The following is an 18,813-nucleotide window of genomic DNA, read 5'->3' as shown; positions in this document are numbered from 1 at the left end:
TTTGACTGTGTGGGCTCTTCTTGACTCTGAACTGAGAGAAGCTCTTCTTGCTTACTCTCTTTTGTCACAGAGGGATGGCCATGTGCTTTAAACACAAGGTAGTCCCTATTCAATTGAAGGACTAATTCTCCTCTGTTGACATCTATCACAGCTCCTGCTGTGGCTAGGAAAGGTCTTCCTAGGATGATGCATTCATCATCTTCCTTCCTAGTGTCTAGGATTATGAAATCAGCAGGGATGTAAAGGCCTTCAACCTTTACTAGCACGTCCTCTACTATTCCATAAGCTTGTCTCAATGACTTATCTGCCAATTGCAATGAAAACAAGGCAGGTTGTACCTCAATGATCCCCAGCTTCTCCATTACAGAGAGTAGCATAAGATTTATCCCTGACCCTAGATCACATAGAGCTTTTTCAAAGCTCATGGTGCCAATGGTACAAGGTATTAAGAACTTGCCAGGATCTTATTTCTTTTGAGGTAGAGTTTTCTGAATCCAAGTATCTAGTTCACTAATGAGCAAGGGAGGTTCACTTTCCCAAGTCTCATTACCAAACAGCTTGGCATTCAGCTTCATGATAGCTCCTAAATATTGAGCAACTTGCTCTCCAGTCACATCTTCATCCTCTTCAGAGGAAGAATAGTCTTCAGAGCTCATGAATGGCAGAAGGAGATTTAATGGAATCTCTATGGTCTCTAGATGAGCCTCAGATTCCTCTGGATCCTTAATAGGAAACTCCTTCTTGCTTGAAGGACGTCCCAGGAGGTCTTCCTCACTAGGATTTTCGTCCTCCTCCTCCCTTGTGCATTCGGCCACTTTGATCAAATCAATGGCCTTGCACTCTCCTTTTGGATTCTCTTCTGTATTGCTTGGGAGAATACTGGGAGGAGTTTCAATGACTTTCTTACTCAGCTGGCCCACTTGTGCCTCCAAATTTCTAATGGAGGATCTTGTTTCATTCATGAAACTGAAAGTGGCCTTTGACAGATCAGAGACTATATTGGCTAAATTAGAAGTGTTTTGTTCAAAATTCTCTGTCTGTTGCTGAGAAGATGATGGATATGGCTTACTATTACTCAGCCTATTGCGTCCACCATTGTTAAAGCCTTGTTGAGGCTTTTGTTGATCCTTCCAGGAGAAATTTGGGTGATTTCTCCATGATGGGTTATAGGTATTTCCATAAGGTTCACCCATGTAATTAACCTCTGCCATGGCAGGGTTCTCAGGATCATAAGCTTCTTCAGAAGCTGCCTCTTTAATACTGTTGGATGCATGTTGCAATCCATTCAGATTTTGAGAGATTATGTTGACCTGTTGAGTCAACATTTTGTTCTGAGCCAATATGGCATTCAGAGCATCAATTTCAAGAACTCCTTTCTTCTGAGGTATCCCATTATTCACGGAATTCCTCTCAGAGGTATACATGAATTGGTTGTTTGCAACCATGTCAATGAGTTCTTGAGCCTCTTCAGGCATTTTCTTCAGGTGAATAGATCCACCTACAGAATGGTCCAATGACATTTTCGAAAATTCAGAGAGACCATAATAGAATATATCTAATAGGGTCCATTCTGAAAACATGTCAGATGGACATCTTTTGGTCAGCTGCTTGTATCTCTCCCAAGCTTCATAGAGGGATTCACCATCTTTTTGTTTGAAGGTTTGAACATCCACTCTCAGCTTGCTCAGCTTTTGAGGAGGAAAGAATTTATCCAAGAAGACAGTGACCAGCTTATCCCAGGAGTCCAGGCTATCCTTAGGTTGTGAATCCAACCATATTCTAGCCCTGTCTCTTACAGCAAAAGGGAAAAGCATGAGTCTGTAGACTTCAGGATCAACTCCATTCGTTTTTACAGTCTCACAGATCTGCAAGAACTCAGTTAAAAACTGATAAGGATCTTCAGATGGAAGTCCATAAAACTTGCAGTTTTGTTGCATTAGTGCAACTAGTTGAGGCTTAAGCTCAAAGTTATTGGCTCCAATGGCAGGAATGGAGATGCTTCTTCCATCAAACTTGGATGTTGGCTTTGTGAAGTCACCAAGCATTCTCCTTGCATTATTATTATTATTATTTTCGGCTGCCATCTCCTTCTCTTGTTCGAAAATTTCTGAAAGGTTATTTCTGGATTGTTGTAATTTAGCTTCTCTTAATTTTCTCTTCAGAGTCCTTTCAGGTTCTGGATCAACTTCAACAAGAGTGCCCTTTTCCCTGTTCCTGCTCATATGAAAGAGAAGAAAACAAGAAAAGAAAGAGGAATCCTCTATGTCACAGTATAGAGATTCCCTTATGTTAGTAGAAGAAGAAAGGGGTATAAGAAAGAAGAAGGAAGGATTCGGATTTTTGGATGAAGAGAGGTGAAGAGAAGTGTTAGTAATTAAATAATTAAATAGAAGAAGAAAAGAGAAGAGAAATTTCGAAAATAATTTTAAAAAAAGGGGTTAGTGATTTTCGAAAATTAAAGATAAAATATAATTAAAATTAAAATTTAGAACAAAAAGAATTTTTGAAAAAGGGATGAGATATTTTCGAAAATTAGAGAGGGAAAGGTAGTTAGGTGGTTTTGAAAAAGATAAGAAACAAACAAAAAGTTAGTTAGTTGATTGAAAAAGATTTGAAATCAAATTTTGAAAAAGATAAGAAGATAAGAAGTTAGATAAGATATTTTGAAATCAAATTTTGAAAAAGATAAAATTTTTGAAAAAGATAAGATAAAAGATAAAAAGATATATTTGAAAAAGATATTTGAAAAAGATTTAATTTTAAAAATTACTTAACTAACAAGAAACTACAAGATAAGATTCTAGAATTTAAAGATTGAACCTTTCTTAACAAGAAAGTAACAAACTTCAAATTTTTGAACCAATCACATTAATTGTTAGCTTAATTTTCGAAAATCTGATATAAAGATAAGAAAAAGATTTTGAAAATATTTTGAAAAAGATTTTGAAAAGATAAGATTTTTAAAATTGAAATTTTGACTTGACTTGTAAGAAACAACTAATTTTAAAAATTTTTGAACAAGTCAACCCAAAATTTCGAAAATTTGGAGGGAAATAAGGAAAAGATATTTTTTTGATTTTTGAATTTTTAATTATGAAAGAGAAAAACAACAAAAATATTCAATGCATGAAATTTTTAAATCAAAACAATGAATGCATGCAAGAATGCTATGAATGTCAAGATGAACACCAAGAACACTTTGAAGATCATGATGAACATCAAGAACATATTTTTGAAAATTTTTTTATGCAAAGAAAACATGCAAGACACCAAACTTAGAAATTTTTAATGCTTGGAAATATGAATGCAAAGATGCACATGAAAAACAAGAAAAGACACAAAACAAGAAATCATCAAGATCAAACAAGAAGACTTGTCAAGAACAACTTGAAGATCATGAAGAACACTATGAATGCATGAGATTTTCGAAAAATGCAAGAGAAATTTTTAAAAGCATGCAATTGACACCAAACTTAAAAATTAACACAAGACTCAAACAAGAACACAAAATATTTTTGATTTTTATGATTTTCTAATTTTTTTGTATTTTTATTTAATTTTTTTCGAAAAAACATTTTTGGAAAAACGAGGAAGAAAAGAAAAATTTTAAAAAAGATTTTTGAAAAGAAAATTACCCAATCTGAGCAACAAGATGAACCGTCAGTTGTCCATACTCGAACAATCCCCGGCAACGGCGCCAAAAACTTGGTGGACGAAATTGTGATCACTGTTCTTTAAGTTGTATGAAATTATTATTGTGGCACCAGTTGAATTCACAACTCCGTTCAACTAACCAGCAAGTGTACTGGGTCGTCCAAGTAATAAACCTTACGTGAGTAAGGGTCGATCCCACAGAGATTGTTGGTATGAAGCAAGCTATGGTCACCTTGTAGATCTTAGTTAGTGATTGGAATCATAGAGTCAAATGGAATTAAATTGGATAAATAAAATAAACAAAAGGGATAAGAATACTTATGCAGATTCATTGGTGAGAATTTCAGATAAGCATATGGAGATACTGTATGGCTCAAGGACGCCTACTCTCCTACTGCTTCAACTCAATCTTTCTTACTCCTTTCCATGGCAAGCTGTGTATAGGGGTTCACCATCAGCGGTGGCTACTTTCAATCCTCTCGGGAAAATGATCCTCTGCGGCTGTCACTCGCATGGCTAATCGTCTGGAGGCATCACCCATGGTTGATGGCTACATCCCATCCTCGCAGTGAAAACTACGCTCACGCGCTCTGTCACAGCACGGCTAATCACTGGTTGGTTCCTGCGCCTACTGGAATAGAATCCCTTGATTCTTTTGCGTCTGTCACTAACGCCCAGCACTTGCAAGTTTGAAGTACGTCACAGTCATTCATTACCGGAATCCTACTCGGAATACCACAGACAAGGTTAGACTTTCCGGATTCCCAGGATCCTACTCGGAATACCACAGACAAGGTGAGACTTTCCGAATCCTCATAAATTCCGCCATCTATCTAGCTTATACCACGAAGATTCTGTTGGGGAATCTAAGAGATACACATTCAAGCTCTGTTGCATGTAGAACGGAAGTGGTTGTCAATCACGTGCGTTCATAAGTGAGAATGATAATGAGGGTTACTTATCATCACATTCATCATGTTCTTGGGTACGAATGAATATCTTGGAATAAGAATAAGAGAGATTTGAATAAAAGAAAATAGAATTGCATTAATACTTGAGGTACAGCAGAGCTCCACACCCTTAATCTATGGTGTGCAGAAACTCCACCGTTGAAAATACATAAGTAAAGGGTTCAGGCATGGCCGAATGGCCAGCCCCCATGTCTAAGAACTATGCGTTCAAAGATCTGATCCTAAGATCTAAAGTGATAAAAAAGATATCTAATACAATAGATAAATGCTCTATTTATAATAAACTAGCTCCTAGGGTTTACATGAGTAAGTAATTGATGCATAAATCCACTTCCGGGGCCCACTTGGTGTATGCTTGGGCTGAGCTTGATCAATCCACGAGCTGAGGCTTCTCTTGGAGTTGAACTCCGAGTTATGACGTGTTTTGGGCGTTCAACTCCGGATCATGACGTTTTTCTGGCGTTTAACTCCAGACAGCAGCATGAACTTGGCGTTCAACGCCAAGTTACGTCGCCAATCTCCGAATAAAATATGGACTATTATATATTGCTGGAAAGCCCTGGATGTCTACTTTCCAACGCCGTTGAGAGCGCGCCATTTGGAGTTCTGTAGCTCCAGAAAATCCATTTCAAGTGCAGGGAGGTCAGATTCCAACAGCATCAGCAGTCCTTTTGTCAGCCTTCTTCAGAGTTTTGCTCAAGTCCCTCAATTTCAGCCAGAATTTACCTGAAATCACAGAAAAACACACAAACTCATAGTGAAGTCCAGAAATGTGAATTTATCATAAAAACTAATGAAAACATCCCTAAAAGTAGCTTAAACTTACTAAAAACTATCTAAAAACAATGCCAAAAAGCGTATAAATTATCCGCTCATCAATGTGCTGGTTCATTAGTTGATAAATAAGGCTGAATGTTGGCATGACTTTGTGATATGAACTTAAGTTACATTTCATGAGACTTGAAAAATGAAAAAAAAAAGGTCCAAAATAAAAGAAAGAAAATGTATGAAAAAGAAGCAAAAAAAAAAGAAATAAACAAGGCTGGGCACCAATGGCTTGAGATTTGGATATATGCATGTGATGCTTTTGTACAAAGATAAGCTTGGATAACTAGGTTCTAAGGGGTGCTTCATCACCCGGCAACTTGGGTTAACTAACCCGGGATTGCCAACCGAAAGTCCACCATCAATAGCTACTTTGAGACAAAGTATTTAGTGACCCAAAGAGGTGCTGGGCATCAATTTTCAAAGAACAAAACAAAGCCAAATGCCTGTGATGTGTGTGTGCTAAGGAGAGGCTTGAGCAAGTAAGCCCATAGGGGTGTTTCAACACCTAGCATCTTGAACCAACTGGGGCGGGAATGCTGGCTGAAAGCTTACTCTAAAAAGTCGCCTTACCACATAGCATTAAGCCTCAGTAAAGAAAGAGAACAAGAAAAAAAACTAAGGACCAAGCAATAACAAATCTTATTTTTTTGTGTAATTCAAGTAAGGATCCAAAGGGATGTTGATGTCTCACCCACAGAATAAAAATCTCTAAGATACCATGCATGAAAACCCCATTTACCAGTATTCAATGTCTTCCAATAAAAGGCTATACACTTCTCTGCTTCTAGTAATTTTCCTTATGTTTTACTGCTTGCTTGGGGACAAGCAAGATTTAAGTTTGGTGTTGTGATGACAAGTCATTTTAGGCTAGTTTCACAAGCCTTTTTCATTAGTTTTTACTTGGTTTTCATGCATTCTTAGGCAATAAGTAAGTGTTTGGATGAGAAATTCATGCTTGTCTTGATTCAATCAAACATTGATAATTTTGTGCATTTTCATGAGATTTATGCCATAATTACTTGTGTGCTAAGAATGAGGCAAATTCTTGTGACTATAGCAAAGCTTTGATACATTTTGTTTGGTTGATGATAGGTGGAAAGGAAACTAAGGAGAGGAAAGGCAAAGAGGCAACAAGAAGGCCATGAAAGGAAGCAAAGGGAAGCAAAGTTGGAGCTCCAATGTTGCTGGAAACGTTGCTCCCCACAGCCTAAAGGGGTATACTTCCAACAAGAATAACTTGAGCTACATAGCTCCAAATGAGGTGATTCAAAAAGAAATGGAAAGTAGGGATCGAGAGCTTTCCAAGCATATTTGACACTACATGATGGACACTAAATCTAAGGGAGAAAACTGCCCCGAAAGTGCATAAATGAACATGGTGTCAACCTGTAGTAAGGCCAGCTGCACCTTCAATGGAGTATAACTCGAGCTATGACGCTCCAAACTACACCCTCCCAATGGCATTGAAAAGTAGATATTCAGGGCTTTCCAACAATATATAATAGTATGGGGTGGACAATGCGTTTGAGCCTCCAGAATCTGGCGTTTTCGACCACGTTTGAGTGCTAACGTCGCCTCAAACGTTGCACACCGACGCCAGCAACCCTATCCCCATCAAAGGGAAATAACTTGAGTTGTAAATGTCCAATTGAGGTGATTCCAGTTGAGTTAGAAAGCTGACATTCAGATCTTTCCAACCATATATAATAGTCCATAGTGGGCATGAAATCGGCATTGATAACAAGAGGACAAAGTACCGTCCCAAGACTTGATGTGCAACAAAAGTGTCAACGTTTTCTTCCACATTTGCCTCAAACGTAAGGTCAAACGTTGGCTTAAGAATACCCTGGAGGAAGAGTCACGTTTGCGCCAATGTTTGTCTCAAACGTGAGTTCAAACGTTGGCCAAAGAATGCCTTGGAGGAGATCACGTTTGAGCTCACGTTTGACCTCAAACGTGAACCCAAACGTGAGTGACAGCAAAATGGCCGTTCTGCATAATGCCTTCACGAAGACGTTTGAGTCAATGTTTGCCTCAAACGTTGACTCAAACGTGAATGCTCCAGAGTCCAAATTGCAAGCGGATTTCTTCTCAAGACTAAGAGCAATCCATCCGGATCCATCTTCAACCCAATTCCACTCCAAAGCAAGCAAAGCCCACATAACTCAAAGGCACACAGAAAAGCTAGATTAGGAATTTCATTTTGTAAACATTATTTTCATTTTTCATTTTCATTTTGTAAAAGCCTATATAAAGGCATTGGTTTCATTTCACTATGAAGGCTGGCTCTGCTAGAGCATTAGGAGTAGGGTAGAATAGAAAGTCTTCTTTGATACACTTTTAATTTTCTGCAATTGTCATTTTCTAATATTGAATTCAGTTTATGCAATCTCAGTTTCTACAATTCTCTTCTACACTTTTCTTTCCTGTAAGTTTACTTTCTGCAACCTAGTGTTTGAAATTGTTGAGATCCAAATTTATTTTCCCTGTAAGTTTAATTTTTTGCAATTAATCTGAGTTCTAAATTTACTACTTTCATTTAATTTTCTAGCACCCAGCCCCCTTTTACATTTTGCTATAATTTACTTTTCTTGCTCTTTAAGCTTTTGTCAAATCTACATTCTGCTCATTTACTTTCTGTAATTTACAATTCATTGCTCTTTACATTCTATTCATCAACTTCACACAATTCACTCAATGTTAGCTTCACTAAACTAATCACCCACTAAAGTTGCTTGATCTATCAATCCCTGTGGGATCGACCTCACTCTAAGTGAGTTATTACTACTTGATGCGACCCAGTATACTTGCCAGTTAGATTTGTGTGTTTGGAATTTGTTTTTTTTTTCTACAAAAACACCATCAAACACTAACATTCCTCCTCCGTTGTCAATTCAAACTCCATCCTTCTATTCTTGTTTTCCTATGACACCTCAAGGAATCTCTATACTGTGACATAGAGGATTTCATATTTTCTTTATTTTTGTCTCTTTCATATGAGCAGGAACAAAGATAAAGGCATACTTGTTGAAGCTGACCCTGAACCTGAAAGGACTCTGAAGAGGAAGCTAAGAGCAGCTAAAGCACAAAACTCTGAAGAGGACCTCACTAAAATTTTTTAAAAAGGAAGCAGCAAAAGAAACAATTATGGCCGAACCAAACAACAAGGCAAGGAAGATGCTTGGTGATTTTACTACACCAACTTCCAACTTTTATGGAAGAAGCATCTCAATCCCTGCCATAGGAGCAAACAATTTTGAGCTAAAGCTTCAATTAGTTTCTCTACTACAACAGAACTACAAGTTTCATGGATTTCCATCAGAAGACCCTTATCAGTTCTTAACTGAGTTCTTGCAGATCTGTGATACTGTTAAGACCAATGGAGTTGATCTTGAAGTCTACAAGCTTATGCTTTTCCCTTTTGTTATAAGAGACAGAGCTAGAGCATGGTTGGACTCACAACCTAGAGATAGCCTGGACTCTTGGGATAAGCTGGTCACGACTTTCTTAGCCAAGTTCTTTCATCCTCAAAAGCTGAGCAAGCTTAGAGTGGATGTTCAAACCTTCAGACAGAAAGAAGGTGAATCCCTCAATGAAGCTTGGGAAAGATACAAGCAGCTGACCAAAAAGTGTCTTTCTGACATGCTTTCAGAATGGACCACATTAGATATATTCTATGATGGTCTGTCTGAATTTTCCAAGATGTCACTGGACCACTTTGCAGGTGGATCCATTCACCTAAAGAAAATACCTACAGAAGCTCAGGAACTTATTGAAATGGTTGCAAATAACCAGTTTATGTATACATCTGAGAGGAATCCTGTGAGTAATGGGACGCCTCAAAAGAGAGGAGTTGTTGAAATTGATGCTCTGAATACCATACTGGCTCAGAATAAAATATTGACCCAACAAGTCAATATGATCTCTCAGAGTCTGAATGGATTGCAAAATACATCCAGCAGTACTAAAGAAGCATCTTCTGAAGAAGAAGCTTATGATCCTGAGAACCTTGCAATGGCAGAGGTGAATTACATGGGTGAAGCCTTTGGCAACACCTATAATCCTTCATGGAAGAATCATCCAAATTTTTCATGGAAGGATCAACAGAAGCAAGGCTTCAATAATAATAATGGTGGAAGAAACAGGTTTAGCAATTGCAAACCTTTCCCATCATCATCTCAGCAACAGACAGAGCATTCTGAGCAGAATACTTCTAGCTTAGCAAACATAGTCTCTGATCTATCTAAGGCCACTCTTAGTTTCATGACTGAAATAAGATCCTCCATTAGAAATTTGGAGGCACAAGTGGGCCAGCTGAGTAAAAGGATTACTGAAACTCCTCCTAGCACTCTCCCCAAGATTACGGAAGAGAATCCCAAAGGAGAGTGCAAGGCCATTAATATAATCAAAATGGCCAAACATGGGAAGGAGGAGGACATGAATCCCAATGAAGAAGACTCAAGGAACGTCCAGTGGTTAGTAAGGAATACCCTAATGAGGAACCAAAGGAATCTGAGGCTCATACAGAGACCATAGAGATTCCCATGGTCCTCCTTTTAGCATTCATGAGCTCTGATGACTATTCATCTTCTGAAGAGGATGAAGACTTTGTTGAAGGGCAAGTTGCCCAATATTTAGGAGCAATCATGAAGCTAAATGCCAAGCTGTTTGGTAATGAGACTTGGGAGGAAGAGCCTCCCTTGCTCACCAATGAACTGAATACATTGGTTCAGCAAACTTTACCTCAAAAGAGATAGGATCCTGGCAAAATTCTTAATATCCTGTACCATAGGCACCATGACCTTGGAGAAAGCTCTGTGTGACCTGGGGTTAGGGATAAACATGATGCCACTCTCTGTAATAGAGAAACTGGGAATCTATGAGGTACATGCTGCCAAATTCTCATTGGAAATGGCAGATAACTCTATGAAAAAGGGTTATGGATTAGTAGAGGACGTGCTAGTGAAGGTTGAAGGCCTTTACTTCCCTGCTGATTTCATAATCCTAGACACTAGGAAGGATGAGGATGAGTCCATCATCCTTGGAAGACCCTTCCTAGCCACAACAAGAGCTGTGATTGATGTTGACAGAGGAGAGTTGATCCTTCATGTGAATGAGGAATGCCTTGTAGTAAAGACTCAAGGTTCTCCATCTGTAACCATGGAGAGTAAGCATGAAGAGCTTCTCCCAATACAGAGTCAAACAGAGCCCCCACATTCAAACTCTAAGTTTGGTGTTGGGTGGCCACAGCTAAACTCTAAGTTTGGTGTTGAGAAATCTCAACCATGCTCTGATCATCTGTGAGGCTCCATGAGAGCTCACTGTCAAGCTATTGACATTAAAAAAGCACTTATTGGGAGGCAACCCAATTTTATTCTATTATCTAATTTTATTTTATCTATGTTATTTTATGTTTTCTTTTAAGTTGATGATCATGTGAAGTCACAAAGACACTCATAAAAATAAAGTAGAATTCGAAAATAGCACACCCTGGAGGAAGGACTTACTGGCGTTTAAACGCCAGTAAGGACAACAAAATGGGCGTTTAAACACCCAATCTGGCACCTTTCTGGGCGTTTAAACGCCAGAACAGGGCACCAGACTGGCGTTTAAATGCCAAAATAGAGCAGAAAGCTGGCGTTTAAATGCCAAAGCAGGGTAGCAAACTGGCGTTTAGACACCAGAACAGGAAAGAAAGCTGGCATTTAAACGCTAGAATAGGGCAGCAGACTAGCGTTTAAACGCCAAATTAGAGTAGGGATGAAAAATCCTTGGCCCCTCAGGATCTGTGGACCCCACAGGATTCCCACCAACCTCAACTTACTCTCTCTCCTCTTCACACCTTTCTACAATACTCTTCCCCAAATACACCTTCCATCTCCTTTATTTTCTTTTTCTTCTACATCTTTCTTTTATCTTTTGCTCGAGGACGAGCAAACCTTCTAAGTTTGGTGTGGTAAAAGCATTGCTTTTTATTTTTTCATAACCATTTATGGCACCTAAGGCCAGAGAAACCTCTAGAAAGAGGAAAGAGAAGACAAAAGCTTCCACCTTTGAGTCATGGGAGATGGAGAGATTCATCTCAAGGGTCCATAGCTCAGTAGTAGAGCATCTGACTGCACAACAAGAGAGACCACTCATGAACCTCAACAAGAGCATGAGGAATTCCCTCATCAGGAAATCCCTGAGATGCCTCAAGGGATACATTTTCCTCCACACAACTATTGGGAGCACCAAAATCACTAGGGATGGAGCAAGAAAGGAAAGGAAAAGACATAGAGGAGCTCAAGAGCATCGTTGGTTCTTCAAGAGGAGGAAGACAGCATCCTCACTAAGGTGGACTCATTCCTTAATCTTCTTGTCTATTTATTTTTCTCTTTTTTTTCTTTATGTGCTATCTATGTTTGCGTCCTTACTACATGATCATTAGTGTCTAGTGTCTATGCCTTAAAGCTATGAACAAATGAATCCTTCACCTCTTTTAAATGAAAAAATTTGTCTTAATTACAAAAGAACAAGAAGTACTTGGATTTCAAATTTCATCTTGAAACTAGTTTAATTATTTTGATGTGGTAGAAATACTTTTTGTTCTCTAAATGAATGCTTGAACAGTGCATATTTTTTCATCTTGTTGTTTATGAATGTTAAAGTTGTTGGCTCTTGAAAGAATGATGAACAAAGAGAAATGTTATTGATAATCTGAAAAAAATCATGAAATTGATTCTTGAAGCAAGAAAAAGCAGTGAAAAAAAAGGGGCAAAAAAAGAAAAAAAGGCAAAAAAAAAGAGAAAGAGAAAGAAAAGAAAAGAAAAAGCAAGCAGAAAAAGCCAATAGCCTTTAAACCAAAAGGCAAGGGTAAAAAGGATCCAAGGCTTTGAGCATTAATGGATAGGAGGGCCAAGGAAATAATATCCAGGCCTAAGCGGCTAAATCAGCCGTCCTTAACCATGTGCTTGTGGCATGTAGGTCCAAGCGAAAAGCTTGAGATTGAGTGGTTAAAGTCGTGATCCAAAGTAAAAGTGTGTGCTTAAGAACTCTGGATACCTCTACTTGGGGACTTTAGCAAAGCTGAGTCACAATCTGAAAAGATTCACCCAGTTATGTGTCTGTGGCATTTATGTATCCGGTGGTAATACTGGATAACAAAGTGCTTAGGGTCACGGCCAAGACTCATAAAGTAGCTGTGTTCAAGAATCAACATACTGAACTAGGAGAATCAATAACACTATCTGAAATTTTGAATTTCTATAGATGCCAATCATTCTGAATTTCAAAGGAAAAATGAGATGCCAAAACTGTTCAGAAGCAAAAAGCTACAAGCCCCGCTCATCTAATTAGGACTAAGTTTCATTGATACTATGGAATTTATTGTATATTCTCTTCTTTTTATCCTATTTTTTTTCAGTTGCTTGGGGACAAGAAACAATTTAAGTTTGGTGTTGTGTGAGCAGATAATTTATACGCTTTTTAGCATTGTTTTTAGGTAGTTTTTAGTAGGATCTAGCTACTTTTTGGGCAAAATTCACATTTCTGGACTTTACTATGAGTTTGTGTGTTTTTCTGTTATTTCAGGTATTTTCTGGCTGAAATTGAGGGATCTGAGCAAAAATCTGATTCAGAGGCTGACAAAGGACTGCTGATGCTGTTGGATTCTGACCTCCCTGCACTCGAAGTGGATTTTCTGGAGCTACAGATCTCCAAATGTCGCGCTCTCATTTGCGTTGGAAAGTAGACATCCAGGGCTTTCCAGCAATATATAATAGTCCATACTTTACTCGATTTTTTATGACGCAAACTGGCGTTCAAACTCCCCTTCTCTGCCCTATTCTGAAGTCAAAACGCCGGAACTGGCATAAAAGCTGGAGTTAAACGCCCAAACTGGCACCAAAGCTGGTGTTTAACTCCAAGGAAAGCCTCTACACGTGTGAAGCTCAATGCTCAGCCCAAGCGCACACCAAGTGGGCCCGGAAGTAGATTTCTGCATCATTCACTTAATTCTGTAAACACTAGTAGCTAGTTTCATTATAAATAGGACCTCTTACTATTGTATTTTCATCTTGGGAATCATCTTTGGAACGTTTTCCTTAGACTTGGGGGCTGGCCTCATGGCCATGCCTACCTTCACCACTTATGTATTTTCAACGGTGGAGTTTCTACACACCATAGATTAAGGTGTGGAGCTCTGCTGTTTCTTGAGTATTAATGCAATTACTATTGTTCTTCTATTTAATTCATGCTTATTCTTCTTCTAAGATATTCACTCACACTTCAACTTGATGAATGTGATGATCCGTGACACTCATCATCATTCTCACCTATGAATGCGTGACTGACAACCACTTCCGTTCTACTTAAGATTGAGCGTGTATCTCTTAGCCTCCATTCCGAAAGATCGGAGTCTTCGTGGTATAAGCTAGAATTATTGGCAGCCATTCCTGAGATCCGAAAAGTCTAAACCTTGTCTGTGGTATTCCGAGTAGGATATGGGAAGGGATGACTGTGACTAGTTTCAAACTCGCGAGTGTTGGGCGTAGTGACAGACGCAAAAGGATCACTGGATTCTATTCCAACATGATCGAGAACCGACGGATGATTAGTCGTGCGGTGACAGCGCATTTGGACCATTTTCACTGAGGACGGGAGGTAGCCATAGGAAATCAGAGATTCAAAAGGAGCAAAGCATCTCCATACACTTTTCTGAAATTCTCACTAATGAATTACATAAGTATCTCTATCTTTATTTTCTGTTTATTTATCTTTTTACTTTTACAGTGATTCACAAGTGGTCACATCACAAATAACAGGGAGCTACCAAGCCAAAGATCCTACCATGAAAAAATATTTGGATAAAACCAAGGAACAGCTCGGACAAATCAGGGAGTATAAAATCTGCCACATACCCCGCGAACAAAATGCCCGAGCTGATGCACTCTCAAAACTAGATAGCACCAAACCAGGGGCCAACAATAGGAGCCTCATTTAGGAAATGTTGCAAAACCCGTCAATCTCGGAAGAAGAAAAAGTCCTGACTATAACAAGCCAGGACCAAGGATGGATGACCCCCATAATCAACTACCTCAAAATAGGAACGCTCCCCACAGAAGAAAAGGAGGCAAAGAGGTTAAAAAGGGAGGCACAGTACTACACCATCATAAACAACATCCTGTACAAAAGAGGAATCTCAACACCTTTACTAAAATGCATGCCAACCTCCAACACAAGGAAAGTGCTAGAAGAAATACACGGCGGTATTTGTGGCAATCATCTCGGAGCACGAGCTCTCACCAAAAAAGTACTCCGAGCGAGATTTTATTGGCCAACTCTACAGAAAGAAGCTACAGAATTTGTAAAGACATGTCCACCATGTCAGAAACATGCCAACTTTCACATCGCCCCGCCAGAAGAGCTCATTAGCGTGACCTCGCCTTGGCCCTTTGCAAAATGGGGACTCGATCTTCTCGGCCCCTTCCCACAGGGATTAGGACAAGTTAAATTCCTCATAGTAGGAGTAGATTACTTTACAAAGTGGATCGAGGCAGAGCCCCTAGCCAATGCCACCGCTCAGAGAAGCCAGAAATTCTTATATAGAAACATTGTCACAAGGTTCGGGGTTCCATATTCTATAACCACAGACAATGGCACCCAATTCACAGACGCAGGCTTCAGAAAATTAGTAGCCGACTTGAATATAAAGCACCAGTACACCTCTGTCAAACATCCAAGAGCCAATGGACAGGCCGAAGCCGCCAACAAAGTCATATTGGCAGGGTTAAAACGAAGACTACAAGATGCAAAGGGAGCCTGGGCAGAGGAGCTTCCACAGGTTCTATGGGCATATCAAACGACGCCATATTCGACCACAAAGGAATCCCCTTTCCGATTAGCATACGGAATGGAGGCAATGATTCCGGTAGAAATTGAAGAAGGATCACATAGAGTAGTCCATTATAATGAGGGAGCAAACTCCCAACTTCAGATGGAAGAACTCGACCTACTACCTGAAATCCAGGAAAGAGCTCGGATTAGAGAAGAAGCTCTAAAACGTCAAATGACTTCCAGATATAATCAAAGGGTAGTACCAAGAAGTTTCGCTGAGAACGATCTCATCTTAATCCGAAACGACATTGGAATAACCCGGCCCGGAGAAGGGAAGCTGGCAGCAAACTAGAAAGGACCCTACCGAGTCATAGAAGTACTTGGGAAGGGCTACTACCGACTGTCCGAACTCGAGGGACGAGAGCTTCCCAGATCATGGCATGCCTGCAACCTAAGAAGGTACTACAGCTAGAAAAGGCAACGGATCTCACTAGTGGATGTGCTCTTTTTCCTGAAAGGTTTTTTAATGAGGCACCATGTTGAGATCTACGTCATGCCCGACTTAAAGGGATAAGAAAATTCCCACATGTATATATTTGCATTTTTTTTCTTTGAATAAAGTCTATTTAGATATTCTACAAAGAATCCAAGACGCATTAATCTGAAGTATTCATCGTCCGATTATGAAGCGACAGGTCGGCAGAAAGTGAAAAACAATTTCACTGCGCGACCACGATAAAGATAAATCATCCGATAAAGGTGAAAACGCAATTCACCCAAAGGACGATCTAAAGATGCCAACAACTTTCTACAAATCGGCAAAGATGAACACAAAATAATGTAAGAAGTTATCGAAAGTGATCTAAAAAAGAACCTGACGAAGTCTTACGGATCGCTAAAATAATAACTTAAGGACTGGTCGAACAAACCAAGTCAACCCAAGTTATAAGTAAACCCTGGAAAGAGGTCTGGCCAACCCTATTAAAGAGGATTACTTTAACTTAGAAGGGCCTGACATAACAAAGTCAGCCCAAAACAAAAAGTTATACAAGTTGTCCCTGAAAGAGATCTGACAAAGATCCAAGAAAGAGGACTACAAAAAATAACTTAAAGGAGACCGACATAACCAAGTCAGACTCCTATCACTAAAAAGTTATACAAGTAGTCCCTGAAAGAGATCTGACAAAGATCCAAGAAAGAGGACTACAAAAAATAACTTAAAGGAGACCGACATAACCAAGTCGGACTCCTACCACTAAAAAGTTATCAAAGTAATCCCTGAAAGAGACCTGACAAAGGTCTAAGAAAGAGGATTACAAAAAAATAACTTAAAGGAGACCGACATATGTGATGACAAGTCATCATATACCCATTTTTCAAGCTAATTTCACTTGTTTTATTAGTCTTTATGCACTTTCTTGCATCCTAAGTAAGTGATTTGGAATGAAAATGCATAACTTCTTTAAATCAAACAACCACCATGAAATTAATGTTAACTCATAAGGTTTAAGCTGAATTTAATTGATTTTTAATTGATTTATAAGCCTTGTGAATTTAGTGATACTTTGAGTGGTTATCTTGGTTGATTGTAGGTGAAGAAAAGAAGAAAAGAGAAAGCGTGGCCTAAGAAAGTGTGGCCAAAGGAGAAAAAGGCGTAGCGCATAAAGGAGGAGTGCAAGTATTGCCCTCCACAAGGGCACACTGCCCTCTAGGAGGGCAACATAAGGAAACAAGGTTTGAGAGGCAACTCTGCCCTGCCCACGACAAGGGCAGAGCACAAAATTGTGCCTTGGATCAAAGAAGAGCAAAACCTTGCCCTGCCCTCCACAAGGGCAGTATCGGGCCTTCATGGAAAATAAATCAAAGGAAAAAGCCTACCAATGCTTGCCACAAGAGTCAAACACGGCACAAGGAGAAAGCAAGGAACTAGGCCTCATTATGGTGCCAAGAAAGCCAAGGAAAAATAGTAGCGTGTGCATCGGCCAAGTCTCGAACACGGGACTTCAATTTGGAAACACTGCCCTGCCCTCCGCGAGGGCAGGGCAGCATTTTGTTGTGGCACGGCCAGCGGACCAAACTGGCGCACCAAGGCATCACTCGGCAGCACAAGCAACACGCACAGGCACCAAAATGGCGCACCAGAAATTTCTGCCCTACCCTCCGTGAGGGCAGGGCAGCATCCTGCGCACCAAGCCCGCACACCACGCTCGCATCAAGGCCGCACGCATCAATTTTCTGCCCTGCCCTCCACAAGGGCAGGGCAGCCTCCTGGAAGCAATCCTTCATGGGCTAAAAATTAGATTAAAAATCCAATAAAATTCATTTCTTCACCAAATCAAAAGCCCATCCAAATCCTAAGATCCAAGAATAGAAAGTGTATAAATAGGAGCTGGTTTGATGTAATTAGGACCTTTTACTTACTTATGAACCTGGATCTTTCTTTTGAGCTTTGAATCTTTATTTTTGGAACTTTTGAGATTTCAGAGAATTAGGGAGGAGAATTGATCTCTCTTCTTCCTCGTTCTTGCTTAGGCAATTTTACTTTTCTTGTTTTGAGTTTTGGGTGTGAAGAATTGAGGAAATTCTGTCTCAATCTCCATTCAAAATCTCTTTAATTACTCCTCTGCATAATTAAGTTGAATTTCAGTTCATTCACTGCTTCTTCTTCAATTTCTTGTTAATTGATTTGTGGGCTTGGATCTGGGAAGGCAATTGAGATCTAGACTTTGCTATCTAGTCTCTTGAGTCCTGAGATCCCATTTTCCTTTTTGGTTCTTCTGTGAACCCTGCTGCAATTTAATTTCACTTTCTGTTTGCATTTTAGTTACTTCCAAGTCCTCTTCTGCTTTATTAATTGTTGCAATTTACTTTCCCTTGCTGAATTTCTAAATTCCCAATCCTCAACTCCCCTTTTCCATTCAAGCAATTTACATTCCTTGCACTTTAAGTTACCGCAATTTACATTTCTTGCACTTTAAGTTTCAGTCATTTAAATTTCTTGTTCTTTAAGATTCAGCAAATTTACTTTCCTATTCTTTAATTTACTGCAATTCTCCCCTCTCCCTTTACATTCCAAGCAATTTAGCTTCTGTTAAAGATAAACCACTCAACCAATATTTGATTCGCTTGACTAAATCAACCACTAAACTAAAATTGCTCAATCCTTCAATCCCTGTGGGATCGACCTCACTCCCGTGAGTTTTTATTACTTGATGCGACCCGGTACACTTGCCGGTGAGTTTTGTGTTGGATCGTTTTCCACACATCAATAACCAAGTCGGACTCCTACTACAAATAAAGTTATAAAAGTAACCCCCGAAAGAGACCTGACAAAGGTCCAAGAAAGAGGATTACAGAAATAACTTAAAGGGGGACCAGCGGAAAAGAACCACCAGGAAACAAGTTGGACCCATAAGTCACAACCTCAAAGGATCCAACCTACAAACAATAAAACAAAGCAATCCGAGGAGGTCAAGATGCAAGATTTCAAACAGTAGAAAACTTAAAAGATGCCCAGTCAAAAAACTACCTCTATTACTCCACA

General features: G+C 39.4%; 1 non-coding gene across 1 annotated transcript; it reads left to right on the top strand.

Moving 5' to 3' along the window:
* The first annotated feature begins 1,578 nt into the window (after positions 1–1,578).
* Positions 1,579–1,682, top strand: LOC112704704 (small nucleolar RNA R71). Its single transcript, XR_003155315.1, has one exon. It is a non-coding gene; the product is annotated as a small nucleolar RNA R71 (small nucleolar RNA).
* Positions 1,683–18,813: the final 17,131 nt, after the last annotated feature.

The sequence above is a fragment of the Arachis hypogaea genome, chromosome 7 (assembly GCF_003086295.3).
Source record: "Arachis hypogaea cultivar Tifrunner chromosome 7, arahy.Tifrunner.gnm2.J5K5, whole genome shotgun sequence".
Taxonomy (NCBI): domain Eukaryota; kingdom Viridiplantae; phylum Streptophyta; class Magnoliopsida; order Fabales; family Fabaceae; genus Arachis; species Arachis hypogaea.
This window is presented reverse-complemented; position numbering and strand designations above follow the sequence as displayed.